Source organism: Sprattus sprattus (assembly GCF_963457725.1).
Source record: "Sprattus sprattus genome assembly, chromosome: 2".
In the NCBI taxonomy this organism is placed as follows: domain Eukaryota; kingdom Metazoa; phylum Chordata; class Actinopteri; order Clupeiformes; family Clupeidae; genus Sprattus; species Sprattus sprattus.
Window position 1 is genome coordinate 50,133,697 of NC_137921.1, and position 19,732 is coordinate 50,153,428.

General features: G+C 41.2%; 2 protein-coding genes across 4 annotated transcripts in view; one reads left to right on the top strand and one right to left on the bottom strand.

Moving 5' to 3' along the window:
* The window catches only part of acsbg2 (acyl-CoA synthetase bubblegum family member 2), a 28,013-nt gene extending 23,793 nt beyond the window's left edge, over positions 1-4,220 (bottom strand). The window contains exon 1 of the mRNA XM_080833471.1: positions 4,132-4,220. The gene's annotated coding sequence lies outside the window, so the exon portion shown is untranslated. The remainder of the gene's footprint in view (positions 1-4,131) is intronic.
* A 2,991-nt stretch (positions 4,221-7,211) lies between these two features.
* Positions 7,212-19,732, top strand: part of rfx2 (regulatory factor X, 2 (influences HLA class II expression)) — a 34,001-nt gene continuing 21,480 nt past the window's right edge. For all 3 annotated transcript variants that reach the window (XM_080860608.1, XM_080860609.1, XM_080860610.1), the window contains exon 1: positions 7,212-7,347. The gene's annotated coding sequence lies outside the window, so the exon portion shown is untranslated. The remainder of the gene's footprint in view (positions 7,348-19,732) is intronic.

Below are 19,732 nucleotides of genomic sequence, written 5' to 3' on the forward strand. Positions count from 1 at the left end.
GCATTCGAATCTGTGTTGGGAACTGATTTGATTTTCTTAAATGTTCCAAACAATAATTTTTGCTTTGTTAGCGGGTTTGTTAACCTCAGTACCAACTGACCTACCAACAGGAAGAGACTGGTTTCAGGACTAACCTCTTGGTTTTTAAGTGCTTGAAATGTCAGTGTATTTTGTGTGCTTGATTTTAGGTGGATCCAGCATTTGAAATATCTTTTTTTGTCTGTTTAAAGCCAATGAGAATCTGACAAATTCAGCCCTGCATGCATTTGTGGGCGTTTTCCTTGAGAATATTTCTACAGAAATCCCCATGAAAGGGACTGTGGGACGTTTGTCCCATCTAGTGTAGTCAATCTTACTGAGTGGAACCCAAATCTAATATCCATATAATACAATTGGCATGATTACATGACTCATTTGCACCGTATTGTAAATTAGGATTTTTATTTTATGGAAATCCCTTGTAGTTGCATTAAGAGCACTATGTGCTTTGTCCTTCAGAGCATTCACTATTAGGCCAAAGTTTCCAGAGGGACTGAGTTTCAGGCCAAGACAGTCATAATATTGAGAATGCGCTACAGGAGTCCAGGGACAGCAAATTGTTCCAGTTACTCTGCTAACTCATTTATGTAGATATGACTCAAACTGCAGCCTTGTCTCACCCCACACACTTGAGTAACGTATTCTGTCTTTTTGTCATCAATTTTTACTGCACATTTATTGTTGGACTAAAAAGATTTGTATATGTTCTAAACTCTACCCTTACACCACTTTGTAGTAATTTGTAAGAAGCTCATCATGCCATTTTAATAAAATACCTTTCCTAAAATCAACATTTGGCCTTTCTCTGGTGAAAATACTGATTCATTCTGTCATGTGTACAGGTTGTAAATAGTATCAGTGGTGCTATATTTTAGGTAAGAAGCCTATCTGCCTCTTACTCATCATGTTGACATCATGTTCAACTAGACGTAACGCAAAGCGCTACAAAATATGACCGCCGAACTGTTCAGTAGGTTTTGGCACAGAGTGAGTCATGGTTGTCAGTGTGTTTGTGTGTTTTTATGTGTTTTGTGCGTGTAAATTGGTTTGTGTTTCATTTTTATGTATTAAAGGAATTATTTGTGCATGCGTACATATGTCTACTGTGTGTGTATGTGTGCATACGAATGTCTACTGTGTATGTGTGTGTATCTGTTGCAGTTTTGACCATGCATTATGGTGCAGTTTTGACCATGTCAGCCAGAGATACCTGCAATTACATCACCTCATGTTTGCTTTTTCATTTTTAAGTAGGTGGCACTATACATAAAATGAGTGGTTATGGGATGGGTTGACATGGCCCCTTTAGACAAATATACAAAAAACATGTGGCCCTCCTAAGCCCTACAGTTCTCGGGATATTCGTAGAAAACTGTGTCAGCCCACCTACAGGCCAGTTAGTGTACAGTCACATAAAAAAAAAAATGATTGTATGGCCCCCCATGGACAAAATTGCACGAAACTTGGCATGCATTCAGAGGGTCTCATAATGATCCACCACTTTCAATTTCGTGCACTTTCGACAATAAATGCATAAGTTATAAGTGACTGGAGTTGTGAAGAGTGCATAGTTTGAGGGTCTGCCACGCCCACACCCTTCAAACTTTATAAAAGACTCTCATAACTTTTAATTCCCCATTGCTGAAGAGTAACCTGACCACGTTTGAAGGCATTACCATTAAATCTGTAGGAGGAGTTCAATCACATGCGAGGTGGGGAAACAAAGTGAAGTTTCCAACCACCAACAGGTGGCGCTATAGGTGATATCAGTCAGGCATATGTAGGCGTTCAGGCCGGATCCTAGCTTTTACATTTTTAACTAGGTGGCGCTATACATGTAATGACTGGTTATGGTATGGGTTGACATGGCCCCTTGACACAAACATACAAGAACAATTTGGCCCTCCAAGGCACTACGGTTCAGGGGATATTCGAAGAAAATTGTGTCGCGCCACCTACAGGCCAGTTGGTGTATAATCATATAAATCAATGTATTGCATGCCCCCTGTGAACGGAATTCCACGAAACTTAACGTGCAGTCAGAAGGTGTCATAATGATCCCACACCTCCGATTTCGTGCAGTTCTGACCTGGTCAACTTACAATTAAAATGTTTTACAACACTCCATTTTTGCTTTTTCATTTGTAACTAGGTGGCGCTATACATGAAATAAGTGGTAGTGGAATGGTTGACGTGGCCTCTTTAGACCAACATACAAAAAAAATGTGGTCCTCCTAAGCCATACGGTTTTCGACTTATTCACAGAAAACTGAATCGCCCCACCCTCTTTAAAAGGGGTCCGGTCCGACTTGGTGCAACGGATCAAAATGAAAATCGGTGGTTCCACGCTAATCTAGTAAGGCTACATGCCCACCCAATTTCGTGCACCCCGGTGTTTAAGTGTCCCGGAAATCGTTGACAGAAAATCGGCAAACAGGAAAAACAGAAAGAAAACTTCGACTTAACCTATCGCGCGGCGGTCATAATAAGGCCTGTCAATAGGTGTTTAGGATACAGCAGAATACCTCCCCCAGGTTACTGCTCACACAGTTACCTCAGTTGTTATTTGTCTCGATCCTTATAGATTGAGGAAGTAAACCCTGCAGCAGATCTGAGGGGAGCGGCCAGCTTGTTTTAGGAGAGCCAGTGGAGTGCAGGGGTGCTGAGCTTCAGCTTTTCTGCTCTCATGTGGTCAGGCCCGCAAGCTATTTTTGCTTTTAGCTTAGACTTTGGAGTGAGCCGTGACCTCATCAAGAGTGATTGGATGGTCAAGAGGGCTTTGGTCATCTTTTATGGCTGATTTCAGAGTGTTCATTTTTTTTGTTTTAAAGAGGTAGTATACACTTAAATGTGTTTTTTAAGATATAATCAAATATGACAGTACTGTGATGGAACACATACATGCTGGTGTTCACATTGGCAAAATTACAATATTTATAAAACAATTGAGCATTATTTTGGGTTGAAAGTGGCTCAACACGACATCTACTGTTTATAATCACCCCGAACCTTTAGTTAGTCTGCTGATCCAGACTCATAATTCAGGAGTTTACCCAACCCCTGGTTTGTCATTTTCTGTAAGTGATCATATAGGCTACTTCAAGTTGAATTGTACGACTCGCCTTCGTGGGATTGGTCAATTATATTCTCATGTCATATTGCTTAATTAACAGGTGCACGTTCATCCGACTCTACTAGCATAGAGCGGGTTATCACAGCCTGTGTCGTTTATAAACAATAACTTTGGCGTGTATAAGGTCTAATTTGCTTTTCAGTGCTGAGATTGCATTATACCTTACGATACTTAAAACGTACACCAAACCGCTACACTAAACGGCAGCGATGCTTTGAGGATCTACATACAAATCCGAGACCCCAATGACACGTGGCTACTAAGCAATACAGAGGATTCTAACATATGTGATATCTAATACAGTGGAGGGGAATTTTCCTGTACAGAACACGAGACAGGTGACTAGCTAACAACATCTACACTGATTATCCAATGTAATTTAAATTATTTTCTGTATCCACACAGAACCTAAAGAAAGATCAAAAAGTTGATGACACTAAAGTCATCGTCTTCAACTTCGACAAATACATCAAACCCTGTCACCGTAATTTAACTAGTCAAAGTTGGTTATTATTTCTAACTGAAATGTCACGTTAATCAGCTAAGAGACAAAGAACCACTACTGGTCTAACGAAACATATATAGATGAGCCGAGCCCCGTACTCAATATTTGTCTTCGGTTAATACAGCATTTCCAGAAAGTTGTTGCGTTTTAAAGTTAATGTCAACATAAGATAACGAAAGACAATTAGCTACTAGCCACCTGGTGAATATTGCCGCTTGTTCACATAAAGGTGACTTGATTTTTCAATTTTTCTGAGGATCAACACAAGTTAAAATCAATTTCACTAACGGACCTTTCCGACTACCTGTCAGTAAATCGTTTAATTTCGTTGTCTAGGTTTTATTACAAAAAAATAGTGAAACGCCGCTGTTCCAATACCTCATTCAACATCCATATAGGCAGCTAGCAGAATAGCGTTAGCTGACGTTAGTTGGTTCACTTTACCTACACTTACCGTCTATATAGGTTATCAGTTTGTAAATCTTCACCCAGCTGTCTGGAGGGCTGGACTTGTTAAACAGAGTGACCACTTTTGAAGTTGGTCTTGAGCGGTTAAGAGATTATGAGTCCTCTCGGTTGACTAGGCACCTGGCGCAGCGATTGATGCAGGGTTGTCTCTTCCAGCTTTCACAGCATGTGTATAGAGTGGTGGCTCATAATGGTCTAATTCACTCGCCAAACATTCTGCCGACACAGTACGTGGTTGATTGACAGACCTGGGTCAGTTAAACTAGCGGTAAACGTCCTAATAGAAGAGCCCTGTTGTTTGTCGGAGGGTGAAGCCATAGTGCTCATTTATTAGGACGTTAATCACTTACCCTGAGTCACTTTAACCCAGGTTTGTTACTAGAACACGTACTTTGAAGAAAAGAAAAAACTTAAAACAAGGAGCTTGTGTGTAATGACTGACAACAACCAGCTCAAACTTTTTTTTTTTTTAACATATTGTATATCCCTATGTTGAACTGGTTTATCGCGAACCGACCCCAGAATGTGTGTTTCATAATTCTAAATACAACAGTAGGCGTATAATCCATTGACTTGTACGATTTGACGTATCAGCAACAGAAGGCACCAAACACGAAAATTGTCCAGCAGTTTTCTTTTTTTCTGCAGCGTGTATGTACCGCCATCAAGTGGTAACAACAGTTTTCTACACCTGTATGTCAACTGCCTCCATCAACATTTAAATCAAAGAATGAAAAAATTACTTCTGCATATTAAAGCAGCAATACGGAATTCTGTTCCAAAACTAGTAGCCTACGTTAACTACTTAAAAGGTATGCAAACACCACCAACAGCCAAGCTGACACTGGTAGAAGCTTGCCAACACACTAAATGGTGTCCTTTGGCAGTTTAACTGGCAGTCATGCGTGTGAAAGCTTTTCTTCCATTTTTGCAAATTCATTTGAAGATGGTACCTTCTTTGCCTATAAAACCATATCTCAAAAAACGTAAAAATTGTTGCAAAGTGTTTCTTTGAGAAATTCATGAAATTCCAAGTATGTACACGCTACATTATCATCATTATTATATAATAACAGTTTTGGAGTAGCTGCAGCTAATACAAATAATAGGATAATATTAATAATACAACTGTTAAATGATGGTGCATAACAATTACCCTGTCAATTTGGTGCACTTGATTTGTTTAGTTAGGAGGTATTAAATAAATATCCCAGTACTGTCAATTCTCAATTTTATGAAACTAAATAAGCCCTTTATGATACTATAGGCCTACAAGATAAGTCTACTCTCACCTCCAACTAAGGCTGTTTCCAACTAGGCCTAATACTTCTCATCTTCTGTCTCCAAAGAGCAATTATTTCAGTCTTTTTAAAACGAACTCAGCAAAACTTAACAACCTCCTTGCCTTCTATCATATTTGTGTAAACTGGACTAGGCTACATAGGCCTACAGTAAGCCTATATCACATCTCCTATCCACTGTCACGCTTCAGTGCATGTGACAAATTAAAGTAAAGTGGACTACTCAACACACATATTTGCTGATGGACATCCATGGTATAGAATTTACAGTTATTCAAAAATATCAAAGAACTGTTAGGCCTACTTTGATTTTTTGTGTGATCACATACTGTATCACTGCACAGACAAGGACAGGAAATCCCTCAGTCGGGTCATAAGGTCTGCTGAGAGAATAGTTGGACTTCCACTGCCCCCCCCTGGACGATATCTTTAGCACGGCCAGATTAACCATATGGGCAACTGGGCAACTGCCCAGGGGCCCCAAGACGCCAGGGGCCCCAAGCAACCAATGTAAAAAAAAAATAGTTTTTTTAAATATATAGAAATAATAATAATAATAATAATAATAATATAACATGTAATTGCAATTATACAGTACATACATTTTGGACAACAGTGACCAAAAAAAATCGTTAACCTCCCACTATGTGTCTCAGTTTGTCTGTGGTGCCTCCTGCGTTGTGTCTGTGCAAGCAGGGCACCCAAGTATTATGATTTCTAATAACATAAGTTCACATTATTACTTTGCATTAATTACTTTCGCAAGTAAGCTGTGATATTAGCGAGAAAATGCAATAAAGTACTCTATGTATAAAAAAACAATCAAGTAAAGTACAGATAGCCTACTCAGAAATAATACATGAGTAAAGTAAGAAAGTATTTTTCTACTCAAGAAATTAAACACCCCTGTGAATAGGTATGGTTTGTGTTCTGCGGGGTGGGGGTAGGTGGGCACCAGAGTCACTGTTGCCCAGGGGCACCATGAAGTCTTAATACGGATCTTTAGGACGCGCTGCCTCTGCGCTGCCTCCGCCGAGCATGTGGATGAGACTCACCCCGCAAACCATCTCTTCACCCACTACAGCCCGCACCTCCAGACTGCAGAACAGTTTCATCCCCAGGGCCATCACAGAACTTAATAATCACACTACCCTCCTACCCTCCACCCAGCACAACTGCACTTTTTTTAGTGGTTGCACAAACAAATTTCGTTGTGTATGCACAATGACAAATAAAGTCTATTCTATTTTAGTCTGATCCTCATGTACCAACACGCACACAGATGGGCTGTAAGCACAAACACATCTTCTTTAAATAACAATGGCATGTTTTTTGTGCGTGCATAACGATTTGAATGATCCTAAGGATCCAGTGTTTGTGCTTTTTATCACAACAAGCCTGTCTGTAACTGTAACTGTGCGATATTACTTGGAATGGATGACCAATACAATAACCATGTGTAACTTAATTGACAGCTAACACTAAGTGAGCATTTAAACCGACTTGACACCTTATAGTCAGCATCAGCGCCTGTTGCCCGTCGTGAGGTAGTTTCGCTCCTCTAGCGACACCCTTCGCGGTGAAAACGCGAGGATGGCGGGTTTCTACAGTTACCTCGTGCGGGGCGGGAAATGAGAGCTGTGGCGGGTAGGAGGGACCTTTGATCCACACCCCTTTTGTTTTTAAACACTGACGTATGCAGAGAAGGGTAGCAACAGTTGCCTCGAGACTCTCGCGCGCCATAGAGACTGTAGTCGTGGAGACAGTTACTTACCAACGGGAGCAACACTCAGCAACAGCAGCAGCAGCAGCAATTGGAGACGAGCGAAAAGTGAGAGATAAAAGAAAGCGCAGCCAGGGCAGAACTAAGAACGAGAAAAAGGAGAATATTTTGTCACAAGGTAGAGACAATGATTTTCTAACTTTATATTTTGTGTAACTAGATGTTGAGGTACTTTAGTCCTTCACACACAAATGTCCCCTCATTCTAGTTAGTTATAGTTAGTTAGCTGGCTAGTTGTTTAGAATACATATCGCGATAGTTGTGGGTAACCAGCTAGCTCGTAAGCTAATGTGAGGTTACGTTAGCAAGCGACTTTACTGGCTAGCTAGCTGGCTTGCAAGTATAGTTACCATTGGCTAGCTAGCCAATTACCTTAACTTAAAGAGGACTTGAATGCTAGTAGCGAAAAGTCAGTGGTCTTGTCTTGGTGGTTGGGGGAGGGGTGGAGTTGGGGAACTATTCGATAGCGATAGTTGTGGGTAACCAGCTAGCTCGTAAGCTAATGTGAGGTTACGTTAGCTAGCGACCTTACTGGCTAACTAGATAGCTTGCAAGAGTAGCCAATTACCTTAACTTAAAGAGGGCTTGAAAGTCAGCGGTTGACGTACTGAGTTAGCCTGTTACGGATCTTTTAAGTAGCCAACTAGTTGGGTTTCAGACATTGCTAAAAATAAACACATTTTGCCATGCTTTAGCGTTTTCTGTCTAAACTATGAATAGTACGAAGCAACACTGAACATTTAACGTCAACTCTTCAGATTTCACAAGGTGGTGTTGGGCGAATATTTTGTGTGAACTTACTAACTCCCCAGTGATCTTCCAAACTTTACCAATGGATGAACTATGAAATGCTGTTTTTGCGCTATCAAAGACGACTGTCCCTGCCCACATCAGTTGGACCACTGAAGAAATCAAATCGCTATCTATCCATCCTCCACCACAGTTACGAGCTTTTTCAAACCTCGATTCTAGAGGTCTCTGAGATCAGGCGGATCAAGAGGTTGTGATTAAAGTGACGCTGTGAATTGTTTGATAGTGGCGAAAGGTTACCATCAGGAAAATAATGTTTAGAAATGTTAAACGATATCCAATATTCTAAAAGTAGTGAATGGCCGCCTCAGATTCAAGGAGATGGTCAACAGGTTGCTGGCTGAATTTAAATGGCTAAGTCAGAATTTAACTCGGGCGTCTTAAGTGTCGCTTGACAAAAATGCGCAGCAATGGTTGGCTTTCATAATTCGTCGCTGTTGACAAACTGGTTCAGAACAGTACGGATATTTTTTATGGCAACTCGGATACCTAACCTAGCTAACTCGGATACCTAGCTAACTAACACTAGTTAACAAGTTAAAATCCTATTGATCATAGAAGACAGACGGCTAAATTCTGAACGGCACAATTGCAAACCTACCCTTTGAAGTTACCTGTTTTTAAACAGCAATACGTGTTCATTCCAAACAATTAAACATGTCAACGAAAACGAATCGCGAGGTTTCAATTGACTATAGAAATGCCAGTTTATGCAATACAAATGCACATTCGAAAGAAATGGCAAAACTACTCCACACTTGAAGGGAAATGCATTTTTATCTGACCATTTAACAGTACTTTTATATGTGGTGGTGTATTTTTGTCAGTTTACTTCTCATGAGGGTGTAACACCGGTTTTACTGTTTGCATTGCAAGGTAAACTTAGAACACTACTTGGATAAATCTGGTCAATGGTTTATAATGCTGTGACTACATTGCCTCATTTATTCTTTGCTGATGAGTTTTCACTCAAATATTTGTCTATGTAATATTGCACATATTTGCTTAGTTCTTGCGTCTGAGCCAGTTTCGAGTTTTTTCCTATAAAGCAGTTGTCAACTTTTTTGAAGCTAATATACTGTTTACGTGTCTGAAGGTGCAGTTAATCATTATGGTGATGCAACACCTGCTCAGCGAAATGGACATGGCGCCTTAATGAGGTGCCTTCACAACAATGGTCCAGGTGTCACATCTTATTGACTCTAGGGAACTATTGATTTGTCTTTAGCTGAGGGGCCATACCAATGAAAACCATGGTGATAATGAGTGTAATAGCTGTCCTGACCGCTCATGTCTTGTGTTACGTTTTTATATTTAATTTAGTTTCCATTCTGTGTGGAAATCATTGTTTAGAGCTTGTATCCTGGACCTTTCCTATTCTTTAGCTAATGAGCACACACTGGGAGATGCTAGTTAGGTGCCTCTTTGTCAGATGTGTCAGCTTTAAGTCATTGACTTTGTGAAGACTGGCCCAGCGTGTAAACACAGCTTCTTTAATTAAAGACCGGGATATCTAGTTTCTGGTAATCGGATATGCCGTCACAGGAGAACTTCCATGCAGGATTCACAATCCTGCTGGACAGCTTAATTATTTATCTCATTGGTTTGTATTATTGATGAATTTAAAGGGCAGGCCAGACTAAGCCGATTTTCATACTTTTGCGGAAAATAACTTGACAAACTGGCCTCCCGGCCAGATAAATCTGCCATTTGGAGCGTTACTTTCCGTCAAGGTTAGAATCCCCTCTCCAGAGTGGGAAGGTTGCAATCTACCCTGCTATCAGGGCCTGTCTGGCCGCAAATCGGGTTTGAATCCGCGAATCTGATGACGTAATTATCCCACGTGAACGCTGGAAGCTGTCAAGTAGTCACGTACATCTTCCCAATCGCAATAAAAACAAAAAAGTGTAAGTCCTCTGTTCTGTTTATGGCTGGCAAACAACGATCTAAGAAGGGCACGTTTTATTCACTGAGTAACCAAAGCAGTCTTCTTTATGGGGACTAATTTACACTGCACTGAATTACACAACTAATATTACCAGATACATATAATAGTGGACATTACACTAGGCAACATGGATCTCATTCATATCTCATCCAGTCGAAATCTTAGCAGGATTGAACACATCTTTATTACAGCGTATCAACATAAGAACAGAACATAGCTAAATCTCCGCTTAGCGTGCTAATCACTACTAATAGCACTAGAAGGTAGCCCAAAATGTGGTATTTAATACACACGATCTATCACAGTAGCAACTTCATGAAAACCCTTACTTTCATTAGGTATGCACATAATGCATCACATACAGGTCGAACAATGATGATTTAAGCATAGGAAATGTATAAGGCACAGTATGGTCAACTACTTGGCGACAAACTGAACTGTCACCAACTTAACTTTGTAACTTGTCGTCTTCTTCTACGAGTCTTCTTCACCATTTCCGGTAGCACCCTTCACAGCGCCACCAACAGGCCTTGCATATGTACTACAGCATATTCACCAGTTTCAATGGGTGTGTGTGGCCGTAGAACAGCGCAGCACAGCTTTGTCTGGCAGCGATTGACTAAACCCGAATACGTTCCGGAAAGTATGAAAATCGGCTTAGTCTGGCCTTACTCTAAATTTCTTCCTTGTATGTAAAGATGGGTCTGTTTTCCAGTAAGCCCACATGGTAGAATTCCACAACCAGTCTTCTCGCAAATGTACATTTAAAACAAAAAAAAACTTTTTTCTTTCTTTATGAATATGAATCAAAGAAGAAAATCAACAGCTGGCCTGGTTTAATCCAAGTCCCACTGAGCGTGCTTATAAGTAGGATCAAAAACCTTTGCCACACAGCTCATTTGTTTGACTTGGTTTGACAAAACACTTCTCATGCAGTCCTGCAATAATCAGGCTCATAATTGTAACACACCCAGTACAAAATAAAAATAAAGGAATGGCATTGAAATTTCCCAAGCAACCAGAAACCCCAGCAAGCAGCAGTTATGTTTACATGGCAACTTGATACACAAATACACCCAAACTAATGGAGAGAGAAGGGCTGTGCTGAGTGCTGTTGTTGGGGAATGGTGGGGGTGTGGGTGGAGGATACAGTGTTGTGGTTTAAATTCAGAGGTATAAGTATTTTTAACTACATTATATTTGACTTGCAATATGATTGATGCGAATAGTTTTGTCTTGCAGAGGCAGGTCTGAAGAAGAGGGTGAAATGAGGAGATGGTTTGAGTGTGTGTTTGAGCATGTGCAGAGGGAGCAGCTGTTTGCTGACATGTCCTAGTCTCCAAACTGGCTGAGCTCCCCACCTGTTTTTCAGGTGTGAACCTCAGGTCCTCCCACATTGGAAATGTTTTCTTTGTGTGGTGAGAGGGGATGCTCTCAGGACCATCTTGAATTTGGATAATGTCAGAATTTTGGAAAATACCAAGCCTAAAAGCCTAATCTCAACAACTTGCACTGAGTCATGGTGAAGGGAACTCTATGATCAAGCTCAGTTTTGAGTGTAGCACAGCCCATGTTGGTAAGGGAGGTGATGGATACTTGTGACAACAACGCGAACACACCAAAACGCATAATAATCCACTCCTAGCTTACAGTAGCCGGCCATCCTCCACAGGTGTACCATCTTCTTCCTCTTCTGTAGGCATGGCATGTTTGAGGCATACACACATTAGGCTAATTAAGTACGGATAAGTCGCCAGACCATGTTGTGTCACTGGAAGTTGTAGTGTTGGTTAAATCTGAACTCATTTACTGCCGAGATTGTGTGTTTTCCTCTGCCCAGGACTCCAGTGGATTCAGAATTAGTAAGAAACACACATACACTCACAGGGTTACAGAGGTGATCAGTGTCATAATGGATTGTGACTGCATTGCCGCCAGGTCCTCCTCAGACGTACAAGGGAGATTTAATCTGCTTCTCACTGCCCTCTAGGTGCATTTGATCATTTCAGTGGAGACTACAGTAACCCTATAGCATGGCCTGTTTTAAAAGGACGTGTCCGTGATGCAGCACCATCATGGGGACAGCTGCAGTGGTGTGTGTAGGGGTGGGGTCACATGTCTGTCCTGACGTGTGTGTGTGTGTGTGTGTGTGTGTGTGTGTGTTCTGAAATTAGCTTGTCTGGAAAAGACCCAGCCCTCATGAAATGGACCACAGTCCTTAGCTGTACTCAGCAGCTGCCATCTCTCCTCAGCGGAAGAGACGGAGCAGGCAAACCCAGGACTTGCTGAACAGTTCAGTCAGTTCAGTCTTTGTTGGGCAAAACTAACTTGGCTTCTGTAGTTCATGCGCTAGAATTGTGCATAATATCCTGGAGTTCTTCTCTCTCTCTGTTCTAAAACACCTTGAGCTGTTTCTGAGTACTGAATCAAACAGTGTTCAGATACCACTTCAAACCATTTGTTATCTGTCCTAGTGAACTGTTTTAATGTAAAAGATACTCAGCAGTTGAGTCATGCCAGTGGAACCTTAAAAGCGCTCCTTTTGCTCAGTATCTGCGCTTTTATCATAACACATTTTCTCTTAAAATTCCGCCAGGGCACCATGTTAATATTAGGCCGAAGTTGATTTCAAACGTGGAAAGATCTCTTCACATTTATTGGCGAAAAAAGCCTTGTCTGAGGCTCCCATGCTTTTTCAACAGGTTGTAACTTGTTGGAACACAATGTTTTTCATACCCCCCTAACACACACACACACACACACACACTCTTTTCTCTCTCCCTTTCTTTCTCTCTTTTTACCCTTTCTTCTGAGCCTCTCTTTACCAGGGCATTCTTTACATTCCACCTGGTTTGTTTGGTAGCTACACAACTGCTAATTAAATTTCCTGCCACAAACAGCAGACATGGCTCTGACATTTGCATCACAATGGACGTCTACCCCCCAGCCCCTTGGGCCTTTCATGCAGGAACAGTAGAGACATAAAGAACCCCCACTTTCACTCCTCTCATGTGCCCCTTTATACCAGATTTTAATCCCGGATTACTTTTTCCCCCTTAACAGTTTGATAATTTTCGCTTTCTGCATGTTTAAAAAAGCGAAGATCAAATCACCCATTCATATGCACAGTATAAATATTTTAGCCAGTTTCCTTCTGATGCTCTGAGAGGGGCACCAGGCTGGTGGTATGCTCCTGTACTGTACTCTGTATGGCCAGCACTTCAGACGCCTAATTTATTGTTTTAGATTAAATAGTAGAGATGACTTGACTCAGGGGCAACTTCACAGGGATACCAGAGATGCTGTAATCTGCCCTACAAAGCAAAAAGGCAGTAACTGCATTTTTTGGCGAAAATGAGTTATTGTGTTTTTTGTAACATTCAAAGCATTCTTTGTCATGTAACAAAACATCTCAGCTCAAATGTATGTCGTTTTGGAGAAAATTGTTGGGTGTTTGTACAGTAACTACAAAAACTGCTAGTAAAGCAAAGCAAAAAGGCAGTAAACGCCATTACTGTATTAAGTTACTGCCTTCTTACTTGGTATGGAACCTTCGGAAGTAGGAGTAATACAAAGTAATACAGAGCAAAAATACAGTAACTGTAAAAAGGGGTTAAAATACAAAAAATAATAAAATTACTAATATCTGAAAAGAATAAGGTTATATGGAGCAACAATACTGCCTCATGTCCAATAATCTACCCACAACTACTTGGGCTGGACAACAAGATAACTTTAAGGTCATTTTTCTCAGTTTAGTGCTCTGTGCAGTTACTGCCTTTTTGCTTTGTAGGGCAGAAATGCTCACACATGAATCTGTTTCTCCCCTTTCCTATCAACAATAATGTCTCTTAAATTGATCTTTGTCCTGTGTGACCACATCGACTCAAACTTTCAGACACTTATCTGTAGACAGGATATTTTGCTCTTCATAAGAAAACCAAGCTTTGTCTATAAAAGACAATACAAATGCGCTACCTATAATATGTAAAAATTGTAGTTTAAAACATTCAAAATGTAACTACAAATAGCAACCGAATGTGAAGAAATGGCCATTTCGATGTAAACGTCTATGCACTGTTGCCTAGACAGCCACGGAAGTTAGCATGCTGATCAGCTAGCGCTGCTCTGGCCTCCCTCATAATACCACTGGACTTCAAGTGAGGCTAGTGAGTTACTTGGAATACCTGCAAGGCAAAGCAAGGGTACGGTCATAAGCCCCCAAGAGGAATGGTGTTAATCGCTAAAATCCCATTCAAAGGCTAAAATAATGACCGATAATTAGGTGTCAATCCATTTTCAGAGTGCCTGACTGAATTCATCTCAAGTAGCAACAACTAGCTTAGTAGCAAGCCTATCAGTTAACATTTGTGGTTAGCCTGTCAGCTAGCTATAAAGCCTGAGTGCCTCAATTGGATGTATTCTGCTCATTTTCACTGAACATCATCTTATTTTTTGGGTCTTCTAGAATAGATTTGCATGTTTCAGTGTTATAAAAATGCAGTTTTTCTCTCGTACTGTACTTCTCTTCACCCTTTTTTCTGTAACGTTATAAGCATGTTTATATAGCTTTATTTGTGCATGTAACTGGTCTACAAAGGACACGCCAGAGGGATTAACTCCCTCCCACAGAAACCACTTTTCTCAGCTGGCCGAAAAACCAATTTGGAATTCCAATCATCATACAAGGTGACAATCTCGTAACACATTTATTATTGCCTGCCTAGCTGACCAATATGAGTACACTCGGCATACCCGGTCCTCTTTAAACGAAGACCTACAGGGGTCTGTTTGCCTCCACTTCATGTAACATATAAATGTCAATCGATGTTGATGGGAGTCACAAATGGTAGCCTGGAATGGTAGCCTAGCCTGGAAACCTTTTGGTTACTTCTGTGATGAGAGGGAAGAGGAAGATGTTGACAAAGTCAGTAATATACTGGCCCTAATCTGCTTATGGTGACCAGTATGGAGACACTTGGCTCACTAGCCTATATCTATTCAGTCCTGCATATAGGTCCTTTAAGTGAACAGTTTTAAACTGCTGTAAATTACCTTACTTGTCTGGCTTTCCCACATGGTGGGGGGTGATGGTCCTATTCTACAGTCTTGCCCTCCTGTGATGTGTGGTGGGCCATTATTTGTTGCCCATAAACTCCTTAACATCATAATCATACTCATCTTTTATGACCTTTGGCAGCCACCACAACAAACTCCGTTATCTGCAATGACTTCACTGCTGCACTGCTGATTTCCTTGATATGCTGATATCATGAAGATAATGGCAGCAATAAAATTGGGTACAAGTCATTTCTTATGACTCAATCATCTTGAGTTACAGAAAGGTCTTGCAGCTGATTGCGCTCAATTACCTTTCGCTTGAGTACCACCAAATTATTTTGGCTGAAGTATTAACATTTTCCCATTTGTGTTCCATTCTGTTTATGCCCAAGATTGCCAATACAACCATCTGTATTTTTCAACATCCCTAGCACTGACATCACCGCTAGATTGCCTATCAAGGTAGAGTGAAGTTGTTTCCCCACCAAATTAATATGTGCTGTATGGGCTATACACTACTGTGCATATGCTAGTTACACAATAGCTACTACATACTGTCAGAGCGTGCACTTTCATTAAAGCCAGAGAGCCATTGGAGCCAAACTCAAAATGTTCATTTGAACAAAAGCTCCCTAACTGACCTGAACAAGACTTAACGCAGCTTTAAACCTTGATGAAATCCCAAAATGTTGATTTGAAAACTAGTAATGTCTTCTGAAGCATTGCCGGCCCCGGGCCCTTCTGTTGGTTAGTGGTGGAAATGATTGTTTAAATTCACCCAGCACTATAGCATGTCATCTTGTGTTTTTCTTTGGATTACCTGAGGTCCCGTAGTAAACTCAAAATCAGCACAGTGCTGAAATATGAAGACGGCTGTTTTCCCTCCAGGGTAGACGTAATGTGGAGATAATTTTAACATGACGGCATGAGCCTAAAGAAAGCTTCAAGTTGCTTTTTGTGGATAGGGATTTGGCTGTCTGATATGTTTGCAGCTGTTGCTCAATGGTTGGGATATAAATTGTGACCTTTTAATTATCATTATTATTTTGTTGTACACTCACACACCCACCGTTAATGATTTGCATTTCTGTCCAATCATGCAATTGTCCTTACAGAAACTTTCAATCTGCACTGCATTAGGGTCCATCTCCTGAAGGTTGTTTTTCATTTATATTTCAGCTATTTCATGCCTATAACATCTGGTAAAAAGATATTACACCAAAGCCCTTCCTTGATTTCCCGAAAACCATCTATGAATTTTTCTATAATTCATGTGTTGTATGTGTGACCAAGCACAAATGTAGTGACACTGAACTAGGCACTTGTTCTCAGACAGACAGGATGCAGACAAGTTTTAAAAACGCTTTTGGCATGGCTGCCCAGCAACCAAGGATGCACCGCTGTGTGTTTAGTCTCATGCTTCATCACAGAAAATCTTTAAGCTCTGTTTATCAGGGACAATTAATCAAAGGCTGTAGTCTAATCTGAAAGGTGTGTGTGTGTGTGTGTATTCAAGTGTAACCATACACTTTTTAAATGATTAAATCAGATAAATAATTCTTTCCCCCCATTCTTAGTTAATAGAAAATAAACATTATACTTGGGTAGGTCACATTTCTTTGTGGCAACATGAAATGATAAACCATGAAATTATTTGGACAAAAGACCTGTTTTTCTTTCTTAAAACCAAGTTCTTACTAACTAGCCATTGGTTATACAAACCCCTTGCCACTTGCAAACTGTTATCCTGTTGCCAATGGCAACAGGGTGGCATGACGACAAAGGTTGAAGTTCCACCATTTTGTCATCAGCCTACAGCAAGGGAAAAGTGGAAGATCGTGACAATCACAGAGATCCCCATATGCAACAGTTTGCCTTAGGGACCTTAGTTCTGCATTCTCCAAGAATCTGTGTATAAAAAAAGTCCTTTTAGCATTGCCTGCCTCCTCCTTCATGAGTGAGGAATATTCTGTTCTTTTGGGTTGGGGGTGGAAAAACTGGAAAGGGTTATGGAGGTTGGGGGTGGAGAGTTGTAAGTGTGAACAAACGGTATCCATGGCAACAGATGGCCGATCTCCCCCTTCCCTCCTTCTTGTTCTCCCTCCCCTTGCTCTCTCTCTCTCGTGTGTGTGTGTGTGTGTGTGTGTGTGTGTGTGTGTGTGTGTGTGTGTGTCAAGACTGCACTGCATATGGGTGACGGATGGTGAACAGGGGTGGGTGCTGGCCATAGAGAGAGAAAGAGGCTAAATCTCAAGACAATCTCTACTTCAGGCCAAATTTATGGTGCCTGTTTTCTTAGCCCCCTGAAGGCAACTGTGACAAAGGAGGCGAAAGTCACACATACATACTGTCAGATGATCGATGGATTATGGAGACAATTATGTGATGTTCACCACCAATTTATTTAATATAAGTTAACAAGATAATTTAGTTGAAAGTTTTAAATGTGGACCTGCTGTCAGAGGACTGGATGTCAAAACCAGGGAAGAAGCCAGGTGGTATTTTTCGCTGGGGAACATATTTGAATCGTTAGATTGACATTTAATAGTAGTTGGCATGAATCCATACCTGCCACACATTACCCTCTGCTATTTAGTATATTTAAGGCATTGTCTCGTTGTCGCACAGGTTCTAGTGCATGTGGTATGTGGACAGTGAAACCACACAGTACACAAAAGTGTATCTTCTGCCTCTGCAGGGTCTGCGTTTTTATTTAGACCTACAGCATCCACAAGCCAGCTCTCTGCTGGCCTCTTCTACGCTAGTCTCCCAGCTCTGCTATCTGTGCCCCTCAATGCCCCTGTCATTGGATTAGGGCTCCGTTCCAATGAGATCCAGCACAAGGAGTCAGTCCTCGTTTGTCTGGCCAGCCCTGAGAAGCTCCACTCGTTTCTTAATTTTCAAAGGCTGAGTGAGTGGATGCAGCAGTTTGTGGCTATTTTTACTGGCGCGGTAGTTGTCTGTGCTGTGTTGTGTGGACGTGGATAATTAAGTTTATGAAGCTGATGAATATTACATAGACGTTCCCCTCAGCCCCAAGGGCAGCTTCCCTCTGGGGTGACTTAGGGCTATGTAACTGGAAGGGTTTAGGCGAACAGGTGAGGTTTGGAAGCGTTTGATCTTCAGCAGGGTGGCCGCCGTTGTGACCTCACATTCACAAATGCGAATTTTAGGTTTAAACTCTGTGCCAACAGGAAGGCCCCAGAGTACTATTAGCTCATTACTACACAGCTAACAAGTGCCTCCAACTGCACTTTATTGGTAGGCTGTTCATACTCCGTGTGCTTGCTTGCTAAGTAAGTGTTTTTCGTGTGGATTATCAGTTGGAAAAGGCTTTTACGAAATGTATTTCAGAGCAACTGTGGATTATTTAGTTGGAAAAGGCATTTAGGAAGTGTATTTCAGAGCAACTGTGGATTATTTAGTTGGAAAAGGCATTCAAGAAGTGTGTTTCAGAGCAACTGTGGATTATTTAGTTGGAAAAGGCATTTAAGAAGTGTTGTTTTTGGAGTCTGGAGGTGTATGTCAGGAAGAGTTCCTCTTCCTCTGCTTTTTTTTTTCATTGCCATACTATGTGATGACTAACATTCCTGCTCCATATGACCACAGAATGCAAGAGAAAGGGCTTTTCACATAAACATCAGCAGTTTCAGTGGTGTTTTTCTGTTTTGTGTGTGTGTGTGAACGCTGTTATGTAGATATCTTGATGTATTCCTTTGTGTTTCTATACATTTATAGGCTGTACATGTAGGCATTCATACAATGGTGTGGAAATGACCCAGCCACATGCTGTGTACATTTAATAGCTTACATATTTATTGTTTTAAGTTTCTGGTTAATGTGAGATAGAAAGATCAGTTGGGGGGATGGCATTGTTTGGTTTGGGAAGTATTATGTTGGTTGCATAGCAACAGGCTCCTGGAAACGGGAGTGGACGGTGTTGCCACGAGCAACCGTTGTTGCTCTGCAAACAATGTGGGCCAGTGCAAACATGAGCCAAGACTGCGGGCTCCTGTTTTTAATTGAACATCTGTATGTGTTTTTCTCTGATTGAGTGCTGTTTAAGTTTAGATCTGTCACTGACACATGTGCTTGCATCCTGCCCCACTGCCTCATACTTAATAACAGGTACATCTAAAGTACTGTCAGTCTCAAAAAGACTAAAAACAACCGGCCTCATTCCTTTGTACTCCATATTATTGCTTTTTATAAACTCTTATTTTTTTTTTTATGTTTTGGTAGTGAAGTTGGAGCTAACGTTTAGGTTCTCAGGTTAGAGTGTTTGTGCTGTAAAAGAGCAGCCCTGTTGAGGGCTGGTGCTCAGGGTTCCTGCTGTGACTAGTTATTATGGGGCTCATAGAAGCAGCTGGTGGGGAATTTGTGTGCCTTTTAACCTCTGCTCAGCTTCGGCTGGCTGCGTGCGTACGTGCGTGCGCGCGCGCGCGGACAGCCCTTTAATACTCTCTCCTCTCAATAATAAGTGCCAATGCAAAACCCTCTGGTGTTTAGAGTTGGCCTGCCTTGTTTCTGCCATAGAACATGTGAGAAGCCCTCCTGTCGCTTTAGTGCCTGCAAACATTCCACAACCTTTCCCCAGTCCCACAGCACACCAAACCTAACATACAGCTCATCGTCAAAGCCACACTTACAAATCATGTGTGTCGTGTGTTAATTGATATTGTCT